Genomic DNA, 10,079 nt, shown 5'->3' with positions numbered 1-10,079 from the left:
AGCACATCCATACTAAGACTTGTGATAAAGAGCACTAGCTAGTCAGTGCTAGCAAAATTTGTAAACTAAAGACACCGATATATCTAAATTCAAGGTACAAACTATTTATTAGAAAGCAGAAGTATTTGCTTTTCCCTGTAAATATCCTAAAATTATGCCACAAGAACTTCCCCTTGCCGTCAGATTAACCTAAATACTAGGGATAAGCAGTGGTCTCAATGAGACTTTATGGTTTCCTTTAACATTTTCACATGAAGTCCACATCTGATATTTAAATAGCCTATTCCCATTCACAAGCAGTAGCTGTTTAACCTCATGTGGTCAGGAGGAAGTCCCTTTTAACACCACAATACTTCATCTGTGTAAATTAGATACATTAGGGGAAGGCCAGCAAGGCTACATTATTCACATGTACTGAAGTGTTATGTCTGAGCATTGAGAATTTTTTACTGCATCAAGATTACAGTCCACAAAAAAAATGATCCTTCTTAATACTTAGAGGGAAGATCCTAAGCACAAAGGGAAAGGCTGGCTGGCAAGAGTGTCGAACTGCTTAGGATTACCCCCAGTTAAATCCTAAGTAGCTCTGTGCCTCCCACTTTCTTCCTGTGCTTTCACTTAATAGCTGCAGGCCTGATTTTAAAGTTTTTCAAATTTCCAAGACCATTTTTTTGTCCAAAAAGAATTTGGCAGTCCAGCCACAAATCCTCTCATTCACCTGTTATGTGACTTTGTTACCCCCAAAACCAAAAAGCAAGTTTTAAGCAATAATCATCCATTCCCTATTCTGGCCTTGCACCTAGAGCCACACCTGCTAATAATTCTTGCACAGCCATAGCAACAGCTCTGAGTTTCTCAGCAGGCATAATAACATAGGGCCTCACACTTTCTCTCAGTGTACAACCAGCATTTGTATATGGACTTACTACAGTAACTGCAATTCCAGTACAAAATTTGATATGACTTATCTGCTTTGATGTGTTGATTTTTTTTTTTTTAATATGTTGTGGGTCGTTACAATCACAAACATTTGCATGACCTTTTTACCACACACTCTACAGTTGCTCTTTGAAGAATAAATTCTAATGATGTTCTTTTAAGAGGAGTCACCTGTGATATTAAACCTTTGAAGAAGCCTTCCCCCCTTTCAAAGCACTGACTGATAACATCCCACTGTGGCCTTTTTCCCTTCCTTTGAGATGCCAGAGGTACTTGAAAAGGCAGTTGGGAAAGTGCGTATGCAGAACAGGGAGGAAAAAAAAGAAAAAGTAGGATTCCATCTCTTACTAGCCCATGTAGATACATTTTAGGCAATATAGTGAAGAAGTTTTCTGGAACAGCTGCAACACATTCCCTTGAGCAGGAAACCTACTGTCATTACAATTAATCTCATAATGTACGATACTAGGAATAATGTGAGACAGAGAGCTGAATAAGTACCATGCAGCAATATTGGGAGCCTTATATGCAATCTTGCCAATGAGATACTTATCCTGTAAATAATGTATTGATTTTGCTTAAGAGAAGGCCACTGGAAAAAATCAAGCAGGAAAGCAACAGCTGGATATGGATAAATTGCTTCCAAATGAACACAGTGGGAAGGGAAGGGGAGGAGGGGGGGATCCATGGCAACAGCTTCTTTCTGTGCTGCATCTCCCAAAATTAGAAAACCATTTTGCCAGTGCTGGGAACAGGTGAATCAAAAGCTACGAAAAAATATTTATAAAGCATTTTCGTCTCTGGAAAAGAGGATGATGTAAAAGTCTGTTTTTCTGTACAAAATACTTGTCTCCATCCCCAAGGTGAGGGAGTTGATCCTTGAGCTAAAGGAACACATTACTGTGCCCAGATCTTAGAGAAGGTCTGTTGGAAACCTAGACCTATCAAGATCACCATGTGTAGACAACCACTGAGTTAAACATGTGAGTAGACAGCTTATTGCATAAAGATTGATTTTCTCTGAAAAGCCTTGGTTCTAAATAAATAATACTTGTCTTTAAGAAGGCTGTCTGGTCAGTTTATTAACAACATGTTACTGCTTCTGGAAAGAACAGAAGTGCAAAACAGCACTTAGACCTGCTGAGACAATCTCAATTAGTGCTGGGCCATTGCAGCCCAGGGCTGTGTATCAGAGTGGGAGAGACACAGTGTTCCCCTCTGAGGAAAAACAACAGACCATGCACCAAGACCTTAGAAAGGAGATCAACAAGAACCAGAGGTGCAGTTAGATTATTAATAATAATAGCAATTGCTTGCATCCCAATGTTTTGCTTAAAAAAAGATAGTGGCTTTTGTCTATTGTGATAATATAATAAATAGTCTCTTAATAGGTACCAAATGAGCCAATATTAACAAAGGAAATGCAGAGTAACAATACATTGTTTAGTAGGAGTCATAACAGCAAAATGAAGGAAAAGCCTGCTTTATTATTCAGCCAGATGGAGAAACAATAGCTGATGATGCTGGGAAGGCTGAAGATTTAGCGCCATTTAATGGAGTCTTCACTCAAAGGGTTAGTGGCCTAACATCAGCAAGAAATGTACAACAGTTTTAGATGGAAGAGGAAAAGATCAGGATACGAAATATTCAGAGAAATCACATGTTTATACATAAGTGAACCTGATAAAGGCCACCTTAGAGTACATAGGGAGCTGGTTGAAGCAGATGCCTCTGAGAACCTGAAGGAATGGTGAATTTCCAGAAAACTGTGAAAGATCATAGAATCATAGGATAACAGGTTGGAAGGGACCTCAAGAATCATCTGGTCCAAACTTTCTTGGCAAAAGCACAGTCTAGACAAGATGGCCCAGCACCCTGTCCAGCCGAATCTTAAAAGTGTCCAATGCTGGGGAATCCACCACTTCCCTGGGGAGATTATTCCAATGGTTGATTGTTTTCATTGTGAAAAATTTTCCTCTTGCGTCCAGTCGGAATCTCCCCAGGAGTAACTTGTACCCATTACCCCTCATCTTTTCCACGTGACTCCTTGTAAAAAGGGAGTCTCCATCTTCTTTGTAGCCACCCTTTAAATACTGGAACATGGTGATAAGGTCTCCCCTAAGCCTTCTTTTCTCAAGGCTGAACAAATCCAGTTCTCTCAGCCTTTCCTCATACGGCAGACTTCCCAGTCCTTTGATCATCTTTGTGGCCCTTCTCTGGACCCTCTGCAGCCTATACACATCTTTTTTGTATAGCGGGGACACAAACTGAACACAGATGTACTGGTCTTCAAAAGTGGAAGAAAAATGACATAGGAAATTTCAGGTAACTCCCTACCCAGGAAAATGCTGGAACAAATAACCCAGATATCTAATTTTAAGCAGCTAGGAGATAAGCAATACCCAACATGCAGGTGTCAAGGGCAAATCCTCTCTGCTCTTAGCTTTGTATGTAGGGGGAAAGGCTGTAAATGATGGGTATCTTCACTTTAGCCTTTTAATGCTGTTTCACACAACATTCTTCATAAGCACATTAGAGAAACATGGTCTCAATGAAATTGTTAACAAATGGTGCTCAGCTGGTCTGCAACCTGAGGGACAAGTCACCAGTGGTTGGCAGACTGATGAATATATTAAACAACATTCACTGGGGTTCTCTCCTGGGTTAGGTAATGAAGAGGGAATGTCCCTGTTAAAATCTGTAAGCAGGACAAAGTGGAGAGAGGAAGTCAATATCCACTTTTACACGATACAATTAAAATGAAAATATATCTCCTGGCAACAAGAAGAGGCAAACAGGATGCTCTTCGATGGGGACAAGAGCAAAGACCTTCAGTTTGGTTGGAATAATCAGGTACCTCAACTGAGGACTGGAAATCACTGGCTGATAGAAGACGGTGGCTTATTGTCTCTAGTAGATCACAAGCTGAGCATGACTTACTCAAGCTGCTGAGAAATAATGGAAGTCTGTATGGAGAAGTGGAAACATGAATGGAGACATGCTGAAGCAATCACACTGTTCTTTCTATTCATGCTCAGCTATAGAAATATGCCCGGTCTGGGGCACTGCACATCTGGAGAGATGTTGGTTGAGCTGAGCTGAGCATGAAGAGGCCAGAGAAGAGCAAAGAGGAGAATCAAGAACCACTTGAAGACATCTGAAAGAAGTGTGATTCTTTATTTTAAACATAGGATGGTTCTGTGGCAATATGCTAAAGGATGCCAGGTTGATGAAGGTACTGAACATCCACTAAGTACAGGACAAGCAGGGAAAAGTCAGGAAGATTAGGCTACATTTTAAGGAACACTTTCTAATGATGAAGCACTAAGCTTTCTTAGGCAGTGATGGAGTCTGCAGCAGTGAAGATTTTTAAGGATATGTCAGGGGAAAAAAAGTGTGTTAGGAGTGGGCTACTTAATTCTGCCCTGGAAAAAGGGGAAGTAACCCAAATGTAAACTCTAGTTCTATCTTCTGTGAGCCCATGATTTGAAAACCATAGCGGTTTTGTCCTGACAGAGCCACCACTTTCTTCCCAAGCCAGAGGCAAGTGAATGATGGGATCTACTCAGGCATTTCCTGCACACAGAAATGTTGCCAGAGGAATCATTGAGAAACTGCAGACTAGAGCAGGGAGCACATCAAACTAGAAATGGGTTTTTGGAAAAACACGAATAGAACAAGGAGAAAGGATTCAAGGCCAGTGTTGCATAAACCCATAAGACTTAGAGCTTAGCCCCCAAATGTTCTGCAGGGACACACTGATCATGCATCCATCTGTATCTTTACTTTTTTCTCTAACTCAAAAGGACCACAAGAGTAATACATCATGCTGTACCAAACATCTTCTGGTATAGGCATATTGAAGATACTGTGACAATAAGACAGTAGGTCAACTTGGCCAGGCAACAGCTGCTGTTGGGAGCAAGGGCAGCTCTCGAGGAAAGGGAGCTGAAGGCAAGATGCATCCTACAGTGAGCAGAGTCCTGGCACCATGGAGAAACAGGCTAATAGCCTGGAGGGGCTGAGAGCTGGAAAGGTGTGACATAGACTCATTTGCCTATGTGTCTGAAAGTGACATGCTTTGAATCTGGACCTCTTTCAAAGGTAACATGAACAGTGATTCTCATTCTGCTCTGATTAGCAAAAAAACAAAATTACAGGTTTTGACTTGTTGCTTTAAATAAGTGATAGAAATATAAAGAAGTTCTGAATGATGCTGCTGTGAGAAAACCTAACCAACTGCTGGATGACACATGGTTCTGAAAAAAAAGACAATGGACAAAAATGTCAAAAATATTCAAAAAGTGAATTTTAACTTATATCCAGAATGCATATATTCTGGAGAATTTCTTGTTTTTCTAAAGTGTAATGACTGCACATCTGAGTTAAACAGGAAAGAAACAGTTTTGTTTGTTTCATTTTGGAGTAGGCTTTGGTTTTTTCTTCCTGGAAATTTATGGGATAGATGATGTAGATTCTACTTCAGCATCTTGTTACTCCGTTAACAGAGCTAGACCAGGAATGCAGTGATGAATCAGGTTCGGCGTGTAGCAATTTTCTCTTCAAGTACTTTATGAATGCTAGCTAGCTGGTTTCTTGGAAGTCATAAAAGGCTTGATGGGCATGTAGTTATCCCCCTCACTGAAAGATGAGTTCTAGAGCAGGACGATGACATATGATACCCCTGTTCTTAGAAAGTCATGAAAAACAGGGTAAGAACAAAAAACTCTATGTCATAATCCTGTATTCAGATGACTAGATCATATATTTGCACTGAGTCATAAAAGACAGCAGGACGTAAATACTCAAGATCAGCACTTGATGCAGATAAGCACAGATCTACCTGTAGTGGTTCAAAGGATAAGACTTGGCTCAGACTTCAAAAAAAAGCTCTCTCTCATCAGAACAGCTGGTCAGAACATAAGATTTGGGAGCTTCTTTTGTAAGAGGCTGATGGCCCACCTGCTGGGGTGTGTAGTCCTCAGCTGAGTCACAAAACCATATGAAACAGTGAACTAGTAGCTCCAGGGCAGTCTGTGAGAATTGTTTTGGATTAATTGATCAACTGAATGTACAAAATTTGTCTCCGGCAGGGTGGGGGCATGCTGTTTCTTCTACAAAGATAGAGATACTTTGCAAAAGTAATTTGCTAAGTTGAAAAATTGAAATTTTCATGCAGGAGAGAAAAGTTAGCTAACTTTTAAATCCACCTTGTTCTGCAGCTTTTACTCAGGCAGTTATGGCCACCTTTTCAAAACATCTCAAGACTTGACAAGCTGAGCTTTTGAGAAGTTGGCCTCTGACTTTGGCACCCAAAAAGATGTGTCAGTACCGCTGGTGGTGAGTCTGAGTGCTGAAATGTTAGTACTAGAGCTCTTGGAGATGGTGCCAAGTAAGAGTGTGATTAATTGCTGATACTTTTTAACTCTGCAAACAGCAGAAATCTTGAGGTCTGGTAATTGTAACTTTACTGTAGATTTGGTTGCATGTTATTTTATATTCTTCTATAGCTCCGTGCAACCAACTATAACATTTGCACACAAATCATCCCTGGACAGAATAAATCCAGAAGGAAATCCAGAATAAATAGAGGTGCAGAGATTGTGCAGTTCCAGTACTCCACCCAGCTCCTGCAGCCCCACTCACACACACTACTCTCCATCTCGGCTTCTGTGTAAACATGTCTTGTTACTATGGTAACAACTACATCAACTGTTCCTTTCATTAAATGGTATTTTTGAGCTATGGAACACATTCTGAGCTGGGAACAAACATGCTGCATTAGCTGCATTCTTTATAATTTCAGAAAGGGTTGTTCTCAAGAAAAATAAAATCATGGGGGCTTGGACGCTGGATTTTTATTTTAAACCTCTTAGCATTAAAGCTGCCCATAAAATTTCTACTGAAACAGTTTCTCAAAGAAATGTCGAATCACTGCCCCCCAGATATCTTCATTCAAGGGAATCTTTGCTATACACAAGGCAGGCTTCAAGAGATCATACGTGGGTTGCTCATTGGATGCTATAGACCTTGTAGAGGCAGCATCCTGAAAGTCTTGGGAGTCCAGGGAGCTTTAAGAAGCTCAGCTGGACCCACAATTCTCGATATTCCCAGTCCCTATTTCTACAGAACTGGGACTCCAGGACTGTGCATGTGTTCTCAGGGCCTGTGACTACCAGATGGTATGGGTCAGGTCTTGCATGGGAAATACTAATTCAAGGGAAAACTGAAAAATGACACTATTCACTGAACAGGGCTTGTTTTGGGTTTGTTTCTAATCCACAACTCATGGTTAATTTAGAGCGAGTTTTCGAGAGTGTTTTGTTTTGTTTTGCTTTTTGGGGTCCAATTTAAAAGCAAATTTTAAAAATAAACAAAAATAATTGTCTATTAATGTAAAATACAATGTTCAGCGTAATCATTTATTGTGTAGCTATCCTGCTGTTATGTATACCAGAGTAATTTAGGTGCTGATTCTAAGACTCATAAATGTCATAAGGAACAATCCGCTCTAATCTTCAGCATATTTTAGGCTGGTAAACTTCATTGGCCATTCCTATGCTGAGATTGTATAAAATGAAATCATGCCTTCCACAGAGACATCATATCTTGTCCTTGAGAAGCACAAAAATGAGTCATCTATAATTTTCCTGGATAGTCTATTTCATCAGTTAGTCACTTTTTCGCTTAAAAATAGGTATTTAGTTTATAACTTGAACTTGTCTGACTTCAGGTTCTAGCAACTTGTCCTGACTGTGCTTTTCTACAGAAAGCCCTTTAATTCCAAATGATTTTTTCCCCGCATAAAGATACATATACACTATAAGCAAGCAACCTTGCGGTATTTATTTTTATAAACTTAATAGACTGAGTTGGTTTTCATCTCTATTGCAATTTTCTAGGTAAAGTATCACTTTTATGGTTCATTTCTCTACTCTGCAATATCAACTCTATGGACAGGGGAACTGAGATGTTGTGGGAAGCTCCTGGAGGATTGTTTTGTGCAAGAGTAAATGGGGAAAAGAGAGAGTAAAGATTGTTTCTGTATCCATTCTACCTAACAAGAGGTACACGGAGTGATCTGCTTTCACAGCTATGCTACTTCTGTCTGAATGGAGGCTATGCCTCTGCTCAGCGTCACAAAGTGAGTATGTACAATTCAAAGTCATCTGGGAAATGGGGAGCACTGCAAAGAAGGCTCCAGTACAGATTTGTCTTATTTATGCTCAAAGTCTGCTTTAATCACTCTTTGGCCCTATCCACTGCATCCACCCACCGAGGATTTCAACAGTCTTCACGAGCAAGAGTGTAGTGTGCAACTGCCTGTTCCCCCTTAGCGCCCACTCCTCCAAGGGACCCTTTGTGTCATCCACACACTGCAGCAGCTTTGATGTCATATTTATTTCCTAGTCATCAATATAAACCGCACTAGGTCTAATGCAGCATTATGTTGACTGGCATTAATTGCATTGCTATGATTTCATTCCTTAAAAATTCAACCTTATATCAGATTAGTCCTGATTTAACCTGTGACAGATGTCAAGCTTACAGCTTATTTATCAAATAAGGTTAAAAAAAATGCCATTTTTAGCCAGTGCCATGATGTTCTTCCAGTCTGAAATGTATCTGTAGTTCCAAGATTTTTTAGATGAAATTTAACAAATCAGAGATCTCTCAGACAATTCTTATGCAATGCCATATGTATCTTTTTTCCTAGTTGATAGTATACGTCTAAGTTACTAAAGAGTGATAAAACATTTCTTCTTGTTTATGTGGTAAAAGTAGAGCTGGACAGAAATTTGTAGCTAAGAAATTGTTACCTTGGACATGTTAATTTGTTGAAACATAAATGATGCCATGCTGAGAATATTTACTTGAAATATCAGACACCTTAGCTGAGCTTTTTGCTTTCCCTAATTTCCTCCTTATCAGTTTCACTCCTTACTTTCTGTGGCTCTGGAAAATTAGTTAATTTGAAGGAAGTCTCTGTTCTGGAGAGGAACTGTCTTGTGCTCTTCCCCTCTGAGATTGATCAAGTAAGGGTCTCCCTCAGCCTACTCACTCCAACTACCATGTCCTGTACCCTTTCCTTCCATTTTGCCTTCACCTTTCTTGGGGAAAATGAGTGAAACTAATGTGCCATGGTAACACACTGTTCACTCTGTTTGTCTGTTGGATTTTTGCATGTACCTGCTGTCTGTTTCAGATGTAAGCTCTTAGGGAAAGGAAATAATTACCATTTCATTTTGCCAAAATGCCTAGCACAGTGATAGATTGCTACTTATTTGAGACACATCCTATTCCTTTTCAATTGCTCAGAATATGAAAATATACAGAAATTTGCTTGCTTTGGTAGGTTTTTAAGAAACAAACATAATGGTGACAAACATAATGATGATGATGTTTACAGCAATAATAATAACTGTAACAATATCAGACTTTAAATGGAGATTTTCACATCCAACTCAAATGAATCTTCCTGTTAAATTTTAGTAATGCCAATTTTACTGCATCCCAAAGAGAACTTATAATCCTCTAAACATATCTTGGACTCCTTTCATTGATTTTTCATTTTTTTCAGTCTTTGTTGCATCACTCAAGTTCTGAGTTCAGTTGCTCACATCTGCCTCCTTATCCATATAATGACACTCCTGCCTGCTCCAGCTAGTCATTAGCTTCCACCTGACAAAATTATTTTTCTCTCCCCGCTTTCTTCCACATCCTCTCCCTGCTTTTCCTTAAAACTAGTATCTGCAACTTCACATACCTTCTGTAGGTCATCTCCACTGTTTTCTGCCTCTTTTTTTTTCATTTTGGACTCACCTTCCCCTCAGCTCCTTTACAAAATTCTTGAAGTTTTGACCATGCGTGTTGCTCCAAATGCTGCCATAGGTCCCAATGTGTGTCAACACGTATGGAAGGTTTTCAAATAGCTTCACATTTCTGTCAAGTCTTCCATTTTCTCTAACATGCATTTTCAGGCCAGGGAAACAAAATACCTCTTTTACAGTTTTCTTCTTTTTGCCATTGCATGTTCCCCAGTACCATTTTGCTCTGGTCCTGAGAGAAAGATTTGTCTGGAGTTGATTTACTAAGTCTTTTTAAATATTTTGATACTTAAAACAAAGTAGAATATATCT

Source organism: Gymnogyps californianus, chromosome 1 (genome assembly GCF_018139145.2).
Source record: "Gymnogyps californianus isolate 813 chromosome 1, ASM1813914v2, whole genome shotgun sequence".
Taxonomy (NCBI): domain Eukaryota; kingdom Metazoa; phylum Chordata; class Aves; order Accipitriformes; family Cathartidae; genus Gymnogyps; species Gymnogyps californianus.
Note: the sequence above shows the minus strand (reverse complement) of the source record.